The following is a 20,593-nucleotide window of genomic DNA, read 5'->3' as shown; positions in this document are numbered from 1 at the left end:
CAGCTTACGAATATTCACGATAGGATATACGATTCCGATGCAAGGTCATATCGTATAATACGTTTTCCAACTAATTCCCGAAAAGCTATTAAATGAAATTCTGATTCATTTAATCCGTTGATCTGTTACGTGTCATTGGTGTGACCTTGTAGGTTCAGTCAAGAGTAAGTTGTGAGTTCAATATCCATTAGAACTCACTGATTGAAAGCATTGCTCCAGCTAGCTGTTCCGATCACTTGATCTTACTTAATTAATTGTTCGCAATTAATCTGAACCTTGGTATTAGACTTAATGCACCTTGGGTGAAGGACATATTTCCTTCAATCTCCCACTTGTCATTCAGACAAGTGTGCATCCACATTCCTTTGTCACTTAGTGTTACTTACTGAACATAAGGTAAGATCTAAGCCATCCTTATTAGGTCCAGAAGTGTTTCTCGGATTACAGAGCTCGACTGTTAAACTTTTGCAGAAGGTTAAGCCTTAACCATTCTGAGCACGGCCATGCATTTTACAGTATCTAACTCTCCGAGAGGCCTTGTTACACAACAACACCATATCCTATCAAAGATAGGAGGACAATCCATTCTTGCAATCTATGAACACTCACTTTGATTCATAGTACGCCCAATAACTGCTTTTATAGCCTCCTTTTACGGTGCGACGTTTAGCTAGTATCAAAGCGAACTAATTCTCAAACGAGCAGACATAATCGCTCATGTTCTGAGGAACGGTTTCTAATCACCATTAATGAGAACTACCTATGACATGACTTTAATCTCTTAAAGTGTTCTCATGGTCAATCCGATACAAGATCCAATAAATATCTATGCAAAAGATTCTGACATCCAGTCACTCTAGTTCAAGAAACAGACCTAAGTAATCTACTTGCAATCTAATCTTCATTAGTCATTGGTCGTCCACCTTTCAATGACCTGGATTAGGGATCCTTTGTGACTTCAATATTCAAGTTCACTTATGGGTGTTTCTTTGTCGAAGAATCCATCTTGACATCCCATTTGAATGATTTGAATCACATGGACTTATCATTTAATTCTAAACCACAATTAAATGAATATGAAATAAATAAATTTCATAAATATGAAATGGTTAAACCAATTGTTTTAAACATAGATCTAACTGATGTTCTAAAACAATACTTAGAAAATCAAAGCCATTCTCCAACATGCTTGATTCCCATGGTTGCTACATGTGCGTTGTGTTTCACTTGTGGCAACGGTTTAGTCAATGGATCCGCGACGTTGTCGTCAGTTCCAACCTTGCAAATCTCGATTTCTTTTCTTTCAACGATCTCTCGAAGTATGTGAAATCGCCGCAGTACGTGCTTGGACTTCTGGTGGCTCCTAGGCTCCTTTGCCTGGGCAATGGCTCCGCTATTGTCGCAATACAAAGCCACTGGTACTTTAATGGAGGGGACAAAACCAAGTTCGTCAATGAACTTCCGAATCCAAACAACTTCCTTTGCTGCTTCTGAGGCAGCAATGTACTCGGCTTCAGCTGTAGAATCCGCAATAGTGCTTTGCTTAGCACTTTTCCAGCTTACTGCTCCGCCGTTGAGGCAGAACACAAACCCAGACTGTGATCTGAAATCATCTCTGTCGGTTTGAAAGCTTGCGTCCGTATAGCCCTTAACAATCAACTCATTTGTACCACCATAAACCAGAAACTGATCCTTGGTCCTTTTCAGGTACTTTAGGATATTCTTGGCAGCAGTCCAATGCGCCTCACCTGGTTCTGACTGGTACCTGCTCGTTGCATTGAGTGCGAACGAAACATCCGGCCTTGTACAAATCATAGCATACATGATGGATCCAATAGCCGAAGCGTATGGAATTCCACTCATCTTTCTACGCTCATCAGATGTTTTGGGCCACTGATTCTTGCTTAGATACATGCCATGTGACATGGGTAGATGGCCTCTCTTGGCTTCCATCATATTGAACCTAGCTAGCACTTTGTCAATGTAAGTGCTTTGGCTTAGTCCAATCATCCTCTTAGATCTATCCCTATAGATCTTGATGCCCAATATGTACTGTGCCTCTCCTAAGTCCTTCATTCAGAAACGCTTCCCGAGCCAAGCCTTTACAGACTCCAACATAGGAATGTCGTTTCCAATAAGCAGTATGTCATCAACATACAAGACTAGGAATGAAATTTTACTCCCACTGACCTTCTTGTATACACAAGATTCGTCCTGATTCTTGAGGAATCCAAACTTATTGACTGCTTCATCAAATCGTTTATTCCAACTCCTTTATGCCTGCTTTAGTTCGTAGATGGACTTCTTAAGCTTGCATACTTTTCCTTGGTTCTTTTGATCGACAAAACTCTCCGGCTGTGTCATAAACACAGTCTCTTCAAGAACACCGTTCAAGAAGGCAGTTTTGACACCCATTTGCCATATTTCATAGTCATGAAAAGCGGCAATCGCAAGGATTATCCGAATAGACTTAAGCATCGCGACTGGAGAAAAGGTTTCATCGTAGTCAACACCGTGAACTTGCCTGTAACCTTTTGCTACCAATCTAGCCTTGTATATGTATACAATTCCATCTTTGTCTTTCTTCAACTTGAAAACCCATTTGCATCCGATAGGTGTGAACCCATCCGGCAAATCAACCAAATCCCAGACTTGATTTTCAGACATGGAGTCTATTTCAGATTGCATGGCCTCTAACTATTTAGTGGAGCTTGGGCTCGTCATAGCTTGCTTGTAATTCATAGGTTCATCACTATCCAATATAAGAACGTCTAAGTTTTCAGTCAAGAGGACGCCTGTCCATCTATCCGACTGAAAAATAGTTCTATTTGACCTACGAGGGGCAACAACGTTTTGAGGAACTACTCCCACTGGCTCTTCTAAAGACCTTGGAGGTTCATCAACTTGAACTGCTTCTAAAGAGTTCTGAGTTCGTTGTTCGTCTCGAATCTCTTCGAGGTCTATTATTCTCCCACTTGTCAATTTGGAAATATGATTTCTTTCCAAAAAGACACCGTCACGAGCAACGAATACCTTGTTGTCTGACTTGTTGTAGAAGTAATACCCCATAGTTTCTTTTGGATACCCAACGAAGAAAAATTTGTCAGATTTAGGTTGTAGCTTGTCCAAAATTAATCGCTTGACATATGCTTCGCAACCCCAAATCTTCAGAAAAGACAACTTTGGAAGTTTCCCGGTCCATAATTCGTATGGAGTCTTTTCAACAGCTTTAGACGGAGCACGATTCAGTGTGGGTGCTGCAGTTTGCAACGCATGTCCCTAAAACTCTAAAGGAAGTTTGGCCTGACCCATCATTGACCTGACCATATTGAGTAAGGTCCTATTTCTCCGTTCCGACACTCCATTCCATTGAGGTGTCCCAGGAGCAGTCAATTCTGAAAGAATACCGCATTCTTTTAGATGGTCATCAAACTCGCGGCTAAGATATTCACCTCCTCGATCCGATCTTAGAGCTTTGATTTTCTTGTCATGTTGATTCTCTACTTTATTTTGAAATTCTCTGAATTTCTCAAACGATTCAGACTTGTGCTTCATTAAGTAAATATAGCCATATCTACTGAAGTCGTCCGTAAACGTTATGAAATAGCTGAACTCACCTCTAGCTTTCGTACTCATAGGCCCACATACGTCCGTATGTATTAGCCCTAGTAGTTCGCTTGCTCTTTCTCCCACCTTTGAGAAAGGTTTCTTTGTCATTTTGCCAAGTAAACAAGATTCGCATTGATCAATCTTCTCTAAGTCGAATGATTCTAGAATTCCTTTCCGTTGAAGTAATTCCATGCGCTTTATGTTTATATGGCCTAATCGACAATGCCACAGAAATGTGAGATCCGAATCACCAGTTTTAGCCTTTTTGGTATTTATGTTATAAATGTGTTTGCTCGTATCTAGCACATAAAGACCTTTTTCTTGTTGTGCTGAACCATAAAACATTCCATTCAAAGAAAAAGAACAACTATTGTCTTTAAATTGAAAACTAAAACCTTTAGAATCCAAACTTGAAACGGAAATGATGTTTCCGGTGATACTAGGAACATAGTAACAGTTTTCTAGTTCCAAAACAAAACCACTGGGCAAAGAAATAAAATAAGATCCTACGGCTAATGCAGCAATCCGTGCTCCATTTCCCACGCGTAGATCCATCTCGCCTTTATCAAGCTTTCTACTTCTCCTTAGTCCTTGCGAATTGGAACATAAGTGTGAGCCACAACCAGTATCTAATACCCAAGAAGTAGAATTAGCAAGATTACAATGTATAACATACATACCTGAAGGAGAAGCAACATTTCCGTCCTTCTTCTCTTCCTTTAGTTTGGGGCAATCTCGCTTGTAATGACCAATTTCATTACAATTGAAGCATTGCGATGTAGAAGGAGAAGCATTCCTCTTCATCTTGCTCTTGGAAGGCGCCAGATGCCCTCCGAGAGTGGATGAAGATGCAGCCTTGATTTTCTTCCCCTTGCCTACTTTCTTGAATTTAGTGCACCTCACATTCAAAGGGTCTTGATTGAACCTAAGGATTTTCTCGCATTTCACGAGTAATTCCACAAGTTCACATAATGTTCTCTCTTTCTGATGAAAGAGATAGTGCATCTTAAAACCCTCATAATCCTTATGAAGAGAATTCAGCACTAGTGCAATAGCTATCGACTCTTTGATGGAACCACCAAGTCTCTCAATTGTGAAAAATAATCCAGACATCATATCCACATGAGACCGAATTGATGTGTTTTTGTCCATCTTGACAGAGTAAATGCGCCTTTGTGCCTCCAGAAGTTCGATTTCTAGGCACGACTTGCGTGGGGTTATGAGCTTGAGATCGCTCATTGAATTAGCCAATTCGTCAACCCCATTGCCACCAGTTTGGCACAAGGGTCGAAAACCCGCACACTTATCCTCGAGGCTCCTTAGGAGAGCTTGAGGTTCAAAAGTAATGAACCTCCCTCTCCAACTCTCAGGGATAGACTTAAGGATGAACTCCGTGACAAGGTACTTGTGAAGTGCCCAACTTCTGTACCTTTCAGGAGTCATGCCTCGTGCATCATAGCTAGGGAAAGGTTGTTCAATGACATAGTGTATGCCATCACTACTACAAAAATGTCATTTAATAGCGTTATTTTAATAGCGCTTTTGCCTATTCCGCTATCAAAAGTATAAAAAATAATATTTTATAGCGCTTATTAAAAAAACGCTGTCATACGGGCACTTATCATAGTGCTTAAATTATGTGCGCTATCGTATTAACACTTTATTATAGGGCTTCTTAAAAAACCCCTATTAAAATTTTAGGAAAAAAAACCCCTATTAAAATTAAGAGGAAAACCGACTGACTTTCTTCCGTCCTTCGATTTCTTCACTCTGCAAACCTCAAACCTCAAACCTCAATCTTCAATACTCTCAATAGACGGTGAAACTAGCCTAACAAAGTTCTTCACACGACGGCGATGTACGGTGGTTGTGATTTTCTTCAGGGGGCGGCGTTTCCTTTGCCAGGCGGTTCTTCTCACGGCCAAATCGAATTTCAAGGTAATCCATCCATAAGATTTGCGGAATTCTGTTGATTTATGTCTGTTTTTTTTAATTTGCGTTCTAGTGTGGGATTATTTTTAATTAAATTTCTTGAATTGGTTTTGTGGGGAAGAGGGTTTAGATTCAATTAGGATTTGTTTAATTATGGGTTTTAGGTTTTTGTTCCTCTGAATTAAAATACGTAGGCAGTGAGTATTTAGATTGTAATTAGGTTCTAATTCTTTATTTTGATAATGGGTTGTTGAATGATTTGATTTCAGAATTGCACTAGAGTATTACTTTTTTGCTGAATTATTATGAGATTAGTGCACAATAGCCTATATTAATGGAAGAAAAACTCATTTTTAGATTGATGACAAAGCACTTGTGTCAAGTTAATGAGGTTTGCTGATGGAGTAATAATTTGTTTTTTTGTTTTCTGGAGTTCTAGGAAACTGCAGTAGCTCACTATTTCATTTTTACGAAAATCTTATACCAACTGGAACTGAGATACTCCGTATTTTTTAGGATGTTTATCACTTTATCATACTAGTCTCAATTCTCCTTTGACGACTCTTGATGCACAATTCTCCTTTAGGAAAGAGCTTAGAATTCAATTTCAGAAAATTTGTTCATCATGTAATTAGAGTCGATCGGGGACTTTTGGTTGGTTGTTGATGAGATTGATGCCATGACCTGTATAATATATTGTTCACTTAAGTGTGAGTTTCGATTCTTTTCTTGTCTTACTGTAATGAAGTTGACGGGGCGGGACCATAAAGTTCTAAACTTGCTTTTTGCGGTTCTGTTTCTGTATGTGACTATGAATCAATAGTGGATACTCATCTGACCTGCTACTCTTGCCTGCTCTGAATATTGATCTACTAATCTGCTGCTAATTGATTACTTTCTGTGCATACTGGTCTACTAATATGATGCTTTAATTTGAATACCGATCTACTGATATGCTGCTTCGAATACTAATCTACTGATATGTTGCTATGAATGTTGATATGCTGTGAATACTGATCTGCTGGTCTTGCTAATTATCCTGCACATTCTGACTACTGATACAGTATGAATTGATATGTTGTGATTTATCACCGTTATTTGTTCATTGAGTGAACTACTATCATACATATATACTATTACCTGTGTTACTCTGAAACGGTGGCTAGCATTCTTACAAGCAGGTAGCTACTGTCAAGACCTCAAAACTTGGGGTTTCAAGCTTGTAAGTATATCAGTAACATAGGTACACGACCTTAATTGCATTTGGAACAAGTTAAACTTCGTTATTTATGCTAAAATTTGGTATTATGTTGAAAAATATATTTTCTAGTTACCAAGTCAGAAATGAATACATTGAAGTATTGAATACATATGTTGTTTTTTCACTATCAAGTTTGTTTTGTTTACCAGTCATATTCCGTATATTTGCTTGATTTGCTTCTTGGTTCATTTTTTTAATCCTTTTCCTTCCTCTTCTTCTCCTTTGCCTTTCCCTTTGATGTACCCTTGCTATCAGCTTGAATATCCTTCATAGGAGCATTTTTAATGTCAGAATCTCTATTCTCATCAAAAATCTCTTTTTCCTTTCCTTTAACTTTGTAAGTACTCTTCTCAACTTTACTAGATAACACCGTATCATCATGCTTCTGAGAACCTTCTACTCCAGGGGTTGTTTTAGGAGCACATTTAACTAAGTTTCCACCAACACTTGCCTTGTCTTCATCTACCTTAGCATCACCTACGTTATCACTTAACTCTCCACAATTGTTCATGTTTCCATCCTGGCTCTGAATAACAGTCTTGTTCTCACTATTGGCTACTACTCCACCAGCGCCCTTCTTTTTCGGTACCGTCTTGATGATTTTCCTTTTGACTAGTCTTTTTACAGGAGCATCCTGCACCACGTTAACACCCGTTGTATCTGGTTTCACCTCCAGTTTATCTTCAGTAGAGTTCGGATTCTTATCGCTTTTGACACCAAATTCTTTGTCCAATTCTTTCACAACAACATCAGTTTCGGACAACTTCTTTGCTACTTTCTTTCTGGTAAAAAATTTGACACTAGTGACACCTGCAGGTGATGCGTCTTGCTGACCAGCAGTTTCTGAGTTTACACCCATTGGCTCAATAACCCTATCCTCCAACTTATTACTATCTTTACCTCCATTTTCACCAGTGACTATTTTATCAGCAACCTTCTTCTTGACAATTTTCGAGTTAAGCTCCTGAATTTAGCTTGATTAAGGTATAATAGTGCTTGAGTTAAGTTCGTTTCTTGACAAATCATTTAACTTTTGACCTTTAATCATATCTTAAATTCTGTATCAGCTCTTTCTAAATTTGGTCTATATCGCTCCCTTAAAATTTGGTCTAAACAGAGGGAAAGAACACAAATTTGAAAACCTATTGACTCCAGCAGGCTGCAATACTTTTTTTATTTTGATAACCTAACCTTTCTTTTGTACTTACATTAAAGTTTCACTTGTTTTTTCTCAGATCAATGACTTCGTCACAGCAGCATAACACTGAATTTGTTTCCCTCCCAAAGAAAGGAAAAGAAGAAAAAGGTTGTGGAGCCATTAGAATGAGTAAAGGTGTTCGAGCAAGGAATAAGGGGTTCAAATTTCAAGTTAATTGGAATAAGTGAAACGGAGCTTGCCACAAAGTTGAAAATGAACACAAAATGGCTAAAAATACTAGTAAGCATTTTATATATTATTTTATTAGTTTAATCTTAAAATGTATGTTTACCGACCTTTGGGTTTTTTTTTGTAGTGTCCTTGCCAAGAATATTACATAGATTGTGGATATTATGTGATGAGATTCATGAAGGAGATAATCTCACACAAGCGACTTCAAATTCCCGAAGTTGTAAGTCTTTTTTGCTGAACTTTTTTGTTTTTGCAAATCTGAACTTAGTTTTGCGGTGTATTTTTCAGACACTTGCAAAGATTATGATAACTAGCCTTAATAGCTGAACTCAGTTGTATTTTCCATTCATTTTCTGCATATCTGTAGATTGGTGCCCCATATTTTGCATTCTGCCCAGTTCTGCATATCGGCATTCTGTATTTAGTTAGCAGATCTAGGTTCAGGGTGGTACACTAGGCTAGCATTGTTAAAATCAAGCAACCACAATCATCATCATTTTATCTATTGTAACTGATTGTAGAATTGAAAACTACCCTTGTCCTTAATAACAATATTAAATACTAGTCCCTGAAGCACGTACTTGCAAGTCAACCCATTAGGTGCAAAGCCCAATTTTAGCATCTTATTCTATAACTCCATTAATTCAGTAGTGTTGCTTTGCTCTTATCTTAAGAAGTTCATTATAAATATTGTATCGTAAAGCTGATACTTCACAGAAAGTGAAAGAAGCAAGGATTCTACTTTATCAAAATTATTTTCTGTACATTACGCAAATACCAAAGCACTGCAAATATTGTTAAGTTTAAGGTCAAATAAGTCCATTTCTTACATCAGAACTTCTGCCTCTAAGCATTTTCTCAATCTGCACAAGCAGCTTATTAGGTTTTGATAAATGGATAAACATGGTATAACCCTCCTTTCTAGCATTGTTAATTTTTTTTCCTGAGTTGTTATGGTCAGCTTATGTTATCCCTGGGCGATATCTGCATACCATGAGCTTTTAGATGAATAAAATTTACATATTTTACTTCTATCATGCACTCTTTGTTCGGTTATGGACTCGCTTCTGCTGTGAACGTATGTTGGGACTTTCATCCATCGTTAGTGCAAAGAACTCACAAATTCACTTAATGTATAGCACTTAATGTTTATGGTAATACTAATTCTTTCTGGTTTTTTTCCTTATGTATGAATTCTTATACCCCATTGTTTTGCAGTACTTTTCAGATTGTCAGTTTCCAAGTTATGACAAAGAGCAGATTGGAGAAGTAAGAACCGAACGGGTGCCCCATGTTGTTCAACAATTGTATAATTGCTAGGTTTTGTTGAAGGAACCAACAAACCTAAGCCTCTACTGATTAATGTATTTTACGTAGTTTTATGTTTAGAGTTTTAGTTTAGATCTATGTAATTGGTTTTATTAGGGTGACAATTGCAAAAATTCTTTTAATTGAGGTTTGGAAATTAATTTTGAACTATTTACTATTCTTCAATATATGGTGTTATTTATGGCAAAAAAAATTAATATATTTTTCAGGTATATTATATATATATATATATATATATATATATATATATATATATATATATATATATATATATATATATATATATATATATATATATATATATATAAACCTTTGATAGCGTTTCATATACATCCACTATAGAAAATAATTTAAAAAGGGCGCCAAATTTTAATAGTGTTTCTTTAATAGCGCTTATAATGTGCTATGAAAGAAACATTTGAATTATCCTAATCTTACATATGAAAGCGCTTTTGAAAAGCGCTATTAAAGGTACCTTTTACTTTTAATAGCGGAGCCATCAACAGCGCTTCAAGAAGCGCTGTTAAAAGCATTATTAAGCGCTATTAAAAGCATTTTCTGTCGTAGTGCATTAACTTTAAAAACTTCGACAAGTTTCTCTTTCCATTCAAGAAAATTAGTCAAATCTAACTCGACATCCAGAATTTCGGCTGATATGATTGTTGTTATGTTTGCGACCATTTTGATTACTACAATCGAAAAGAATTAGCAATAAATAACCATTCATACAATTCAATAACTTTGAAATAAAAGCAAAAACATACAATCATTAAAGCTATTAAAACATTTCATTCATGCAAAAAGCAAAAACATGGTCCAAAATGAATGAAACGATTCCAAGACCCCAAAAGTCCTAAATCCTTAAGCAGCTTTAGCATGTCTTAAGTAGTTTAAGATTTTAGGTAAGCAAAACCTATTGCTAATAATCTCCAAATTACTCTTGGTTAATAAATTAATGCCATAATTTATCCCATTGCCACAACTTAATGCCATTGTTGTTTGAGTTGAAACCACAATCAACGTGCTCCTTTAGGACGCCTTACCACCTAAGTCAACTAAAATAGCACCTCGCTTTAGCGTAAACCTACTATCTTAGATCCCTAGATTTTTGTAAGTGCTTGATTTGGAAGGCAATTTTTAAACTCAATATTACTTGGACCTAGTTGTTTCTATGTTGGTTCGATTATTTAGTGAACTTAAATCTAATCGATTCATAGGAAACAACCTGTTCATGCAAAGCATACATACATTCATACATTCACGCATAATATATATATAGAAGTGCATAAATAAATGGTGATCTAGTATGGCCCAAAACATCTTGTCTTGAAGCATCCAATCTTTATCACCTCCTTGTTATCTTGGCATCGTCTTGAATCTTCGTTCAAATGCTAACTTAAAGTTCTAAACTAATGAAATACTTGAAAATAATAAAATTACATCAAAATTTCCATGGTACGCAGACCATATTTAAAACTTTACATTCAAAGATAGAACGGTACGCAGACCGTATTTAACTATCCTAAATGGCCATACTAGTCACTTTGAGTACCTGCATTACATAAAATATACATTCTATGCATTCACCCATTCGTGTGCTAAAACGAATGGCCCATATAAATATGCAAGTATTTACGTGAATTCATTAAAATTCACGTTCACATAAACGCGTCCTAAAAGATTAATCAATTTCCAAATTATTAATCCTTAGACTTTATTTTAATTAAAATTGAATTTAATTAAAATAATGCGACCTACGAAAATAATTAAAATAATTATTTCATTTTAATTTCATTTAGTGGCTCCCACCCAAACCAATAATTATTCCGGATAATTAATTATGAAATATTAAATTAAAACTCGCGGCCCGGCCCAAGCAAATAAAATATTAAAATTAAATATCCCGTTAGCCCAAATTAATGCAAACATACGAGGCCCAACGAAATAAACAATTTTCAACGAAAAAAGTCCGATTACGTACTTTGACTTGGCTTGCGCCCAGCCCAATCCCTTGCGTGTGGCCCATGAGGCGCACGAGCAAGCTCGCACACCCCCAGGCCTTCGCGCGCGCGCGTGCCCGCAACCATCGCTGCGCTGGGTGTTGTGCCTTCATGCGCTGGACGTCGCAGGGCCTTGTGCCTTGCTTTGTCGCAGCCCCTTTGCAAGCATGCGCCTGCCCCTTTCCTCGCCCAGCGCGCACGAGGCACGCAGCACGCTTGCTGCTGCCCGTGTCGCTGCGGCTCGGCCAAAGCACAGCAGCCCGTATGGCTCGACGAGCCATACGTCCACCACACTTGTGTTCGTGCCTTTGGTTCGTGATACGGACCAACTCAATTAAAATAAATTTAATTTCACGAACTTGCATTAATATTATTTTTCAAAAAGTTACGATTTTTATTTTCGAAAAACAACGATTTTTTAACGATTTAATAAATTCCAACGACAATCCAATTTCGTAAAATTATTAAATCAAGGGCTAACAATATTCAAACTTTTAAGAATGAACGAATCAACATTAAAGTTTGAACTTTTAATTAATAAAATCCGAAGCTTTAAATCGTTCATTAACATTTAAATTTCAGATTTTGAATAATTTGGTTTAAGTGCGATTAAAATTAACGAAACCATTCAAAATTTTAATCCAATAATTTTTAAAATTAGCCACTGACCCATGAAATTATATCCCCTTTCCCAATTAACCGAATTATTAAACCAAAATTAATTAAAATTCAATTAGGGTTTCAAATTTTACGAATTGGGGAAAGGCAAAATCAGGGTTTATACTTATCGGGAAAATCTGAAATTTTTACCATGGATCAAGAATATACCCAGCAAGATTGTGTAAAAATTTCAAGCAATTCCGAGCAGTTTAGGTCGACCTTTTAATTGAATTACTTCCCGACACTTTTAATTTTTAATGAAAAATTAACAAAAACGCCCTAAAAAGGGCATTTCGAGGCCTGTTTTTGCAATTCTGTTCTCATGAGTTGATCTTAGAAAATCCTTTTCAATCAGATTAGGGTTTTAAAACTCGAAAAAAATGAATATTTTTTATTTTGGACCTGATTATTACGCAATTCATCCAATAATTCGTAAAAATTCCGAAAATTCAACAAAAAATTCAAAATATTCGACAGATGCAAAAACAATAAAATCATGCTAATTCATGCTTTGAATACATAAGGCTTATGATACCACTGTAGGGGAATACAGTTAAACATAATAACATGTGCGGAAACAATCCCCAAAGCCATGAAACATGTATAAAGCACAGATTAAGCAAACTTCCATTCGAAGCGTGTTTTCCACAATAATCTGTCAACGAACACGAACAAAGAACTCCACTTGTCGTTCCTCTACTTGGTTCACCGACACGATCAGATCCGTCTTGATTATCGTAGCTTAGACAATCGATCAAGATACTTTGCTTTTGGGAAGAACTCACTTTGGAGGCACAGAGAGAATTAGGGTTCTCTGTGTCTAGGGTTTGAGTAGTATATGAATTGTGTGTTGGAAAATAATACAATTTGACCTATTGTATTAATGATGTAACCGACCAAGACTAAAGAGCCTTGACCGGCCACATCACGCAACCACACGGACCACACAGCCCCGCCCAGCGACACACACTGCAGGCCGAAGCCCACAGCGCGCGCGCGCCGAGCAGCTGGGCCATGGGCCTGCTCGCTCGTCGCTGCGTTGCTTGCTGTGTGTGCTATTGCGTGCTCGCGCCCAATGGGCTGGCCTTGCTCGCCTTTGCTCGCGAGCTTGCTGGCTCGTTGGGCCTTGCACGCTTACGTGCTTGGCTCGACGGGCCGGCAACTCCGATGCCCTTCGTATTCGCGATTTAATATATTTCCGATATATTATTTATCGTTTCGTATTCGACGAATCACTGTCGTACGATACGATTTATTCGTGTCGCCCAGCTTACGAATATTCGCGATACGATATACGATTCCGATGCAAGGTCGTATCGTATAATACGTTTTCCAACTAATTCCCGAAAAGCTATTAAATGAATTTTCGATTCATTTAATCCGTTGATCTGTTACGTGTCATTGGTGTGGCCTTGTAGGTTCAGTCAAGAGTAAGCTGTGAGTTCAATATCCATTAGAACTCACTGATCGGAAGCATTGCTCCAGCTAGCTGTTCCGATCACTTGATCTTACTGAATTAATTGTTCGCAATTAATCTGAACCTTGGTATTAGACTTAATGCACCTTGGGTGAAGGACATATTTCCTTTATTTGATTGGCTAGACATACCAATTTTGTTGTTAGAGTGTATGGATGATTTTCAAATACTGGTTTTTGTGAATATTTATTCAGTTCCTCGACTTTTGGGTATTGGTAAACGGGTTCAAACTTGCTAAATTATATCACTGGGAGAAAGGGGAATCAAATAATTTTGACTTGTAACTTTAAGCATGTTCCTTAGTTTCTTGAACTATTAGGGGATGTTGTTATTAATATAGTTTGTACTATATTGTACCGGCTTACTTAACGTACCTCTATCTAATTGTGACTTTATGTTGTCTAATTTTTTATTATTTCGTTACGTAGTGGATGGAGTACAAGTTAAAATAGAAGAGGAGGGTAATTTGGTAATTTCAGTTGATGTATTTAAGCCATTGTCTGCTAATATTGAAATTTGAACATTCCCACCACCATATTAAGTTATTCACACCCCTTTAAACAACTAAAATTGTTATGTAACTTTGCATTTCATACCAGAAAATCCATTTTTCTCCAAACTAGGAAAGTAACAACTTTCAAGTCGAGTATAGTGGCTCTTTTATAACTTTTAATCTATCTATTTTATAACCTCTAACCCTTATTTAGTTATAACCTTTAATCTATTTGTTTTACCTTAAATTATACTGAAAATTTTAATGTTATAATGGTTTATGTGATTCTGTGTTAAAGAGATAATGTGTGCTTCAATTGAAACATTGATGCAACTGTTCAAAAGGTTACAAGGAATAGTTCTTTTAGCTAGCCCTTTTCCAATAACTATCTAAACCTGTATTAATGACTGTTAGTTAGTTAGACAATAGAGAATACATGCTTTTTAGCTCCAACTGAATGGCAGTGAATTATGGACAATTATGGTATGGAGGTAAAAATCTGTAAAGGAAGAATGTTCTTTACAAGAACTTCATGGAACATTTGTCGCCAGGTTCACCGAAATATGATTAAATTTTCAGCAATTTGGCTGACACATCCATAATATAAAATCTTACAAGATATTCAATGTAGAATTTGTAGTATCCTTGAAAACTATTTGTAGTTAGACCGGTTAGGATTGAGCAGTACTTTTCCCTCTCTCTATTAGACTATTTTAAATATTTTTAATACAAGATACCAACCCCAGTAAAGAGATCCTTGCCTAAGTTTCACAATGTATCATGTTTCACACCACCCACCAGCGAAAGAGGATCACTAAATTGACGTCTTTTTCTGCATAATCCTCTTCTTAGTACGGTCCTCATTAGACAGATGGATAGAAAAATTATTCTTCTTACAATTTAACACTGAACTTCTCTTTTGAAAAAGTGAAGTCAGTCCAAAATACCCATTTCTTCAGAATGATTTAATCTAAGTTATAAGACTGTTCATTAGATTCTTCTATGACTGCACTCTGTAAAAACATTAGGGGGAAAAGAAACAAGAGAGATTTTTCCGGGTAACTGTGCATATTTGATTATTTTTTTTCTGGGTTTTTCACTGAGTTGATGTTGCTGCTTGTTAGTAAGGGTTGTGATTGAATTAGAATGGAGGGTAGCATAGAATTGGTGAGCAGATTATAACTGATGATGTTGTATTATCTATAGTTATTGTTGGAGTAGCAACTGATATGAATAAGGGAGGTGGGAGTTCTATCTATGTAAGTACTAACCGGCCAAGAAGGGCTTGGGATTAAATCTCCTGAAATTTCAAAGACAAGTCCCAAGTCAACTCCATGTAGACCTCCTAAGATCTCCGCTGAAATTACCAAATTATTGAGAGATTGGTTATAACTTATAATCCACTTACGAGGGCTGCTGTTTTGAAGGGATTAACTTCCCAAAATTTAAACGGTAATGTTTATATAGGTGATGGTTTTTGTTGTTGCTAAAAAAGTGCAGATTATGGGCTTAGGTAAACCTGTTGGAGTATTAGGTAGCCAACAGTAGTAGCTTAGTGGAGTGCACCATTATCCACAAAAGGAGTACTAAGTCCGAAAGTTGGGTTTTGTTTAACTGTTTATCTTCTTGTTGTAGGTGCAAGAATTTGGTCCTGAAATTCAGCAAGTCGTCGATAGTATGTTTCTGGGTTAATTAGGTTGAAATTTCTCAGCATATTGTATGTTTCTTAACTTTATTTTTTTTGCATACTATGTGCTTCGTTATTTCTTTCTTGTTGACTTTTATTTGGATTATTCAAGGTGACAGTGATACTTTTTCTACAATTCTTAGTAGTGGCTTTCATTGATTTCGTTTTTAATATTGTTTAGTTAATTTCCTATTAGTACTTGTCAATCTGAGTATTCTTTAAATTACATGTTCTGCTATGTCTGAAATTTTTGCATTCATATGTTATCTTAGGCATTTTTATCAATGAAGTGCAATTGTTAGATGAATAAATTAGATTCCAAAACAATGAAAAGCTTCAGTTCAAAGGCAAATAAAAAAGTCCGCTAGATTATATGTGTATTACACTGCCGGATCACTATTAGCCTTTTTTTTTTAGTTGCATTAATCTATTGGGTGATGTGATAGCATAATTTTCTTTTAATTATGTGCAACATACTCTGTGGATTGACATGCCTATGATATTCTTTCTCGTGCCCTCTTTATAACAAATAGATAAGAACATCACTCTTACTTGTTATACTCCACGATATTCTATATTAGGGTGTATAATCAAGCTATCTAGTATTTTCTTTGGAGTGGAATGAGAATGAATAATTTGATAATCTTTTTTGACATTAAGTGACAATGATTAGGTCTTGCGATGTTAAAGTAACCTGAACTTACTTTTACTTTGCTGAAAATTTCATTTTGAGTAAGCACCTATATGCCAGTCTATTATTTGAAACTTATATATATCTTGTTATATCATAAGACCATAGCTCAAATTACATGGAGTTGTCTAACTAGAGTTCATGGAGTCATTGCTTGATTTTGTATGAACTATAAGGCTATCTGAAAAATCTGGTTTAAAAGTTGCTAAAAGTATTCTTATCAGATCTTATGTGATGTTATTTGATAAAGTTTAATAGTCACTCCTTTATTGTCACTCTCAATGAGCTTTCTTGATAAAATTTACCATTTTTTAGCTTTCTAAAACAAACTGAATCTGAATCTGAATTTGTAAAACAGGAACATGTTTAACAAAATTCTAAGCATGCTAATTAGTCAGCTGAAATCTCTATTATTAAGTCCACTAGCATCTAGAATCTTAGCTGGTTAATGTACATAGTAGAAGAATATTCTGTTAAAAAAAGAGACAGGTCTTATTATGTTGAGATTGAGTAATTTTTGGCTCAAGCTTACTGTTCAGTCTTTATGAGGATATTGGTAAACAAAAATTATGTCTAGGTGATTAAATTTAAATGTAACCAGTGGCATGCATGTGATTAGGTTGTGTTTTCTGAATTCATTTTTAGTGAATCCTATTTTGCAGTAGCTTTTGTAGTATATAAAATCATGATGCTCATTAGAATATTGTGGAAATGTATTAGTGCATGGTGTTAGTATCTCTAGCTAACTAATTGTTGTGTCTTGAAAATGAATTCATGATAGAAACCATTTTTGTTCAAAGTTTTAGCGTAGCATTTTCATAGAAAATCAACGGAAAAGATGTTGAACACCTAGTATTCCTCCTTATGTCTTCAGCCTACTCTCTGCAGCCTACTGTCATATTTGCAAGTCTCAATTTAGGGTGCTTGTTACAAATGATCATAGAATTTTAATACGAGTCAACAGTACTGATCAGAGCTGCATCGGGTATGCAATAGTGATCATTACCTGAAATGTGGCATATCTAATTTACATATTAATTAAAATGATTTTTTGTAGATTATTGATGATTCTGGTGGCAATGGTGAAAAGCAGGCCGAGACATGAGACTTTGACACTATGGCCAAAACCAAGGTAATTTCACATGTAGATAAACTGATAGCTGAAACAAGATTTATAGTTGTCGATTATTTGTGGATGATAGTGAGATTAGAAGGTAGAATCTTAGATTTAGTATTATCATAATTAGGTTTTATGCTGATATTAGCTGAAACACGATTGGTGTTTGGTGGTCTGGGTTGTTAACAAACTATGGTTTCTATTAGTTAATTTATGATGCTCTTGTAACTCTAAAACAAGAAGCCAGATAAGAAAAGGTTCTCAATCCAAAATAAGTTTAAATCTTTCTTCAATCTCAAAAACAGTTTTACTTGAATTATCCGGAGAGGCTTGTACTCTATTTCAAACCAGAGCTTCCCCATTATCATATAAAAGGCTAAAGAGAAATGTTTTTCTTCCTCAAAGTGTAGAACAACAAATGTAGCCAAGACTTCAAAGGTTCTGTAAGAATAAATCAACGGCTCTAAAGTAGTCGTGGTATTCTTGCTTTCCCTCCAAAGAAAATCCACCACGAAAAAACAACCGTATCCACTGGTGTATCCAGTGCTTTGATAAAGAATGAGTTCTTATTTTCTCAAAGGTTTAGAGAATCCAGAAGTCTGTGTTTATTCGTTTAAGTACAATGCTAAAGAATTAGAGTACCAAGTGAAGTATCAAGTTAAAAACCTCATCATCTTTCATGTTAAAAAATCAAAATAAAATTCGGGTTGTTAGCTTGCTTCATCACCACTTCTATAGAATCTTTGGGAGCACAGAACAATATCTCTTAGTAGATGGCTCTTTCACACTCCCAGCTTCTTGAACTACAACCATTCTTGATGATTCAGTATCATTTGAAGGCCTGCTCCATATAAAATTAACAGCAACATACTCAATCTCGGACCTCAAATTATGAGATTTATGACATCTTGCCAAACTGCCACTCTCCGGCTCACCCAAAACTAAACAAACCAGTGTCAAACTCAATTCCGGAAGCCTATCCAAATCCCAGAGCTAAACTTATTTTCAAGGTGCCCAAGTAACAAAATCTAAACCATCATTCACACCTTCCATAGTGCAAAACATAATCATTTTTTACAAGAAAGTCCTGATCAGATTACTTCTGATTATTTATGTTCAGATCAGATCAGTTCTGATCAGTTATGTTCAAACCAGTTCTGTTCAGATCAGTTCTATATTGACCAGTTCTATTCAAATCAGTTCTATATTGACCAATTATGTTCAATTCAATTCTGATCATTTCAGTTCATACCAGTTATGTTCTGATCAGTTCTGACAAGGTCAAGTTTTGTCCGAAATTTCTTCTGTTCGTCTCGAATACCCATCATTCCAGATGAGAGGATCAATTATACAAGAGAGGGGTTGAGCAGAGGATACGTTATTTGAAGTTTGAACATATAGTAGTAGCCTATGAAGCCTGGGTACGCCTACAAGTGCCGTTTCTCGTACCGGGTACGGGTATGGTACGGGTACGCCCATGATACGTACCCATGACAAATTCAAAGGGCGGGTACGTGGGTGACTTTTGGGGATGGTTGAGTACATTTCTGGGGACGGGCTGGGTACGTTTTTGGGGAGGAAGGCACGTACCCAATCAATGTTACCCGGTTCGTTGTGGTTCGCGAACCGAATCGCCGGAGGTGAAGTACCCGTAGTCACAGATGGCCAAGGAAGAAGAGGACGAAGGAAGTAGACAAATAAGGAAGATGTTTATTTAATAATGGCGGTGAGAAGAAGATGAAGAGGTTTAATAATGGTGGTGTATAGTAGAGGACGAAGACGAAGAGGAAAAATAATGATGAGATTTCAAGGATTTACCTTTTATTAACTTTAGTTTTATTTTTATTTTTCTTTTACTTATTTATTATTGTCCAGCTATCTCCCTACTATTTTTTCTTTTTTAAGGGGAGAAAGATTCCTTTATTTATTTGTTTATGTACAACTGTTAGTTGTTGGTGTGTTACTGAGTCTTTTTTTAAGGCAACTAGTTGGTTTGTCCTTATCAAAAGTATGATATGTTTCTTTATTTATTTTTCTTTATTTATTATTTTTTTCTTTATTAATGTTTCTTTATTCATGTTGTCTTTTACACAAATTACATGAAAGTGGGATATGTATGTTTTGTTTATTTAGAATTATTTATTTTGTTTATGATTTTAATTTTGAGTGATTCTCAAATTTAAATTCCCACAAAAAATAAAAATTTAACCCACATTTACAAAAATAAACATTTAACCCACATTTACAAAAATAAAGAATATGTCCAAATTAGAATCAATATTTCCAGATCAGAACCGGTACATCCAGATCATATCATGATCAGAAACGATATGTCCATGTCATGTCCGTATTAGAACCAATATGTCCAGGTCAGAACTAGTATGTCCAGGTTAGAACTGATATGTCTAGATCAAAATTGATACGTCTAGATCAGAATCCATACGTTCCGATCAGAACCAATATAGTCAGATCAGAACCAGTATGTCTAGATCATGTCTAGATCAAAACCATCTATCCAAATCATGTCCAGATCCGAACCGATATTTCTAAATCATGTCTTGGTCTATCTAATATAAGGAATAGTTAAATTATGAGCAAAGTGAAATAAATAATGTGTAAGTTTAACAAGGACTTTTTCATAATTACCATCTTATATATAAAGTCCAGTTTTCAAACTTACCACCTTATAAAATTTTATTTAAAACTTACCATCTTAAATTTGTCTAAATTTACAAATTACCACCACTTAACTGAAACCGTTAAGTTTTCTGTTACGTGGTGGTAATTTTAAAAGTTTAGAAAAAATTAAGGTGGTATATTTTGAAATATTTTTTTGAAGGAGATAAGTTTAAAAACTAAACTTTATAAGGTGGTAATAATAAAATTAAGATCCTAAAAGTGGGCATTTGCAGGAGTTAATTCCTTTAATGGCTCATCTTCAACCACT

General features: G+C 35.9%; 1 long non-coding RNA gene across 1 annotated transcript; it reads left to right on the top strand.

Moving 5' to 3' along the window:
• The first annotated feature begins 5,388 nt into the window (after nt 1-5,388).
• On the top strand, nt 5,389-9,703 carry LOC110777892 (uncharacterized). Its single transcript, XR_002530607.2, has 4 exons — nt 5,389-5,547; nt 8,038-8,240; nt 8,317-8,412; nt 9,411-9,703. It is a non-coding gene; the product is annotated as an uncharacterized lncRNA (long non-coding RNA).
• Nucleotides 9,704-20,593: the final 10,890 nt, after the last annotated feature.

This window comes from Spinacia oleracea, chromosome 5 (genome assembly GCF_020520425.1).
Source record: "Spinacia oleracea cultivar Varoflay chromosome 5, BTI_SOV_V1, whole genome shotgun sequence".
Lineage (NCBI taxonomy): Eukaryota > Viridiplantae > Streptophyta > Magnoliopsida > Caryophyllales > Amaranthaceae > Spinacia > Spinacia oleracea.
Note: the sequence above shows the minus strand (reverse complement) of the source record. Positions and strands in the feature narration are given on the sequence as shown.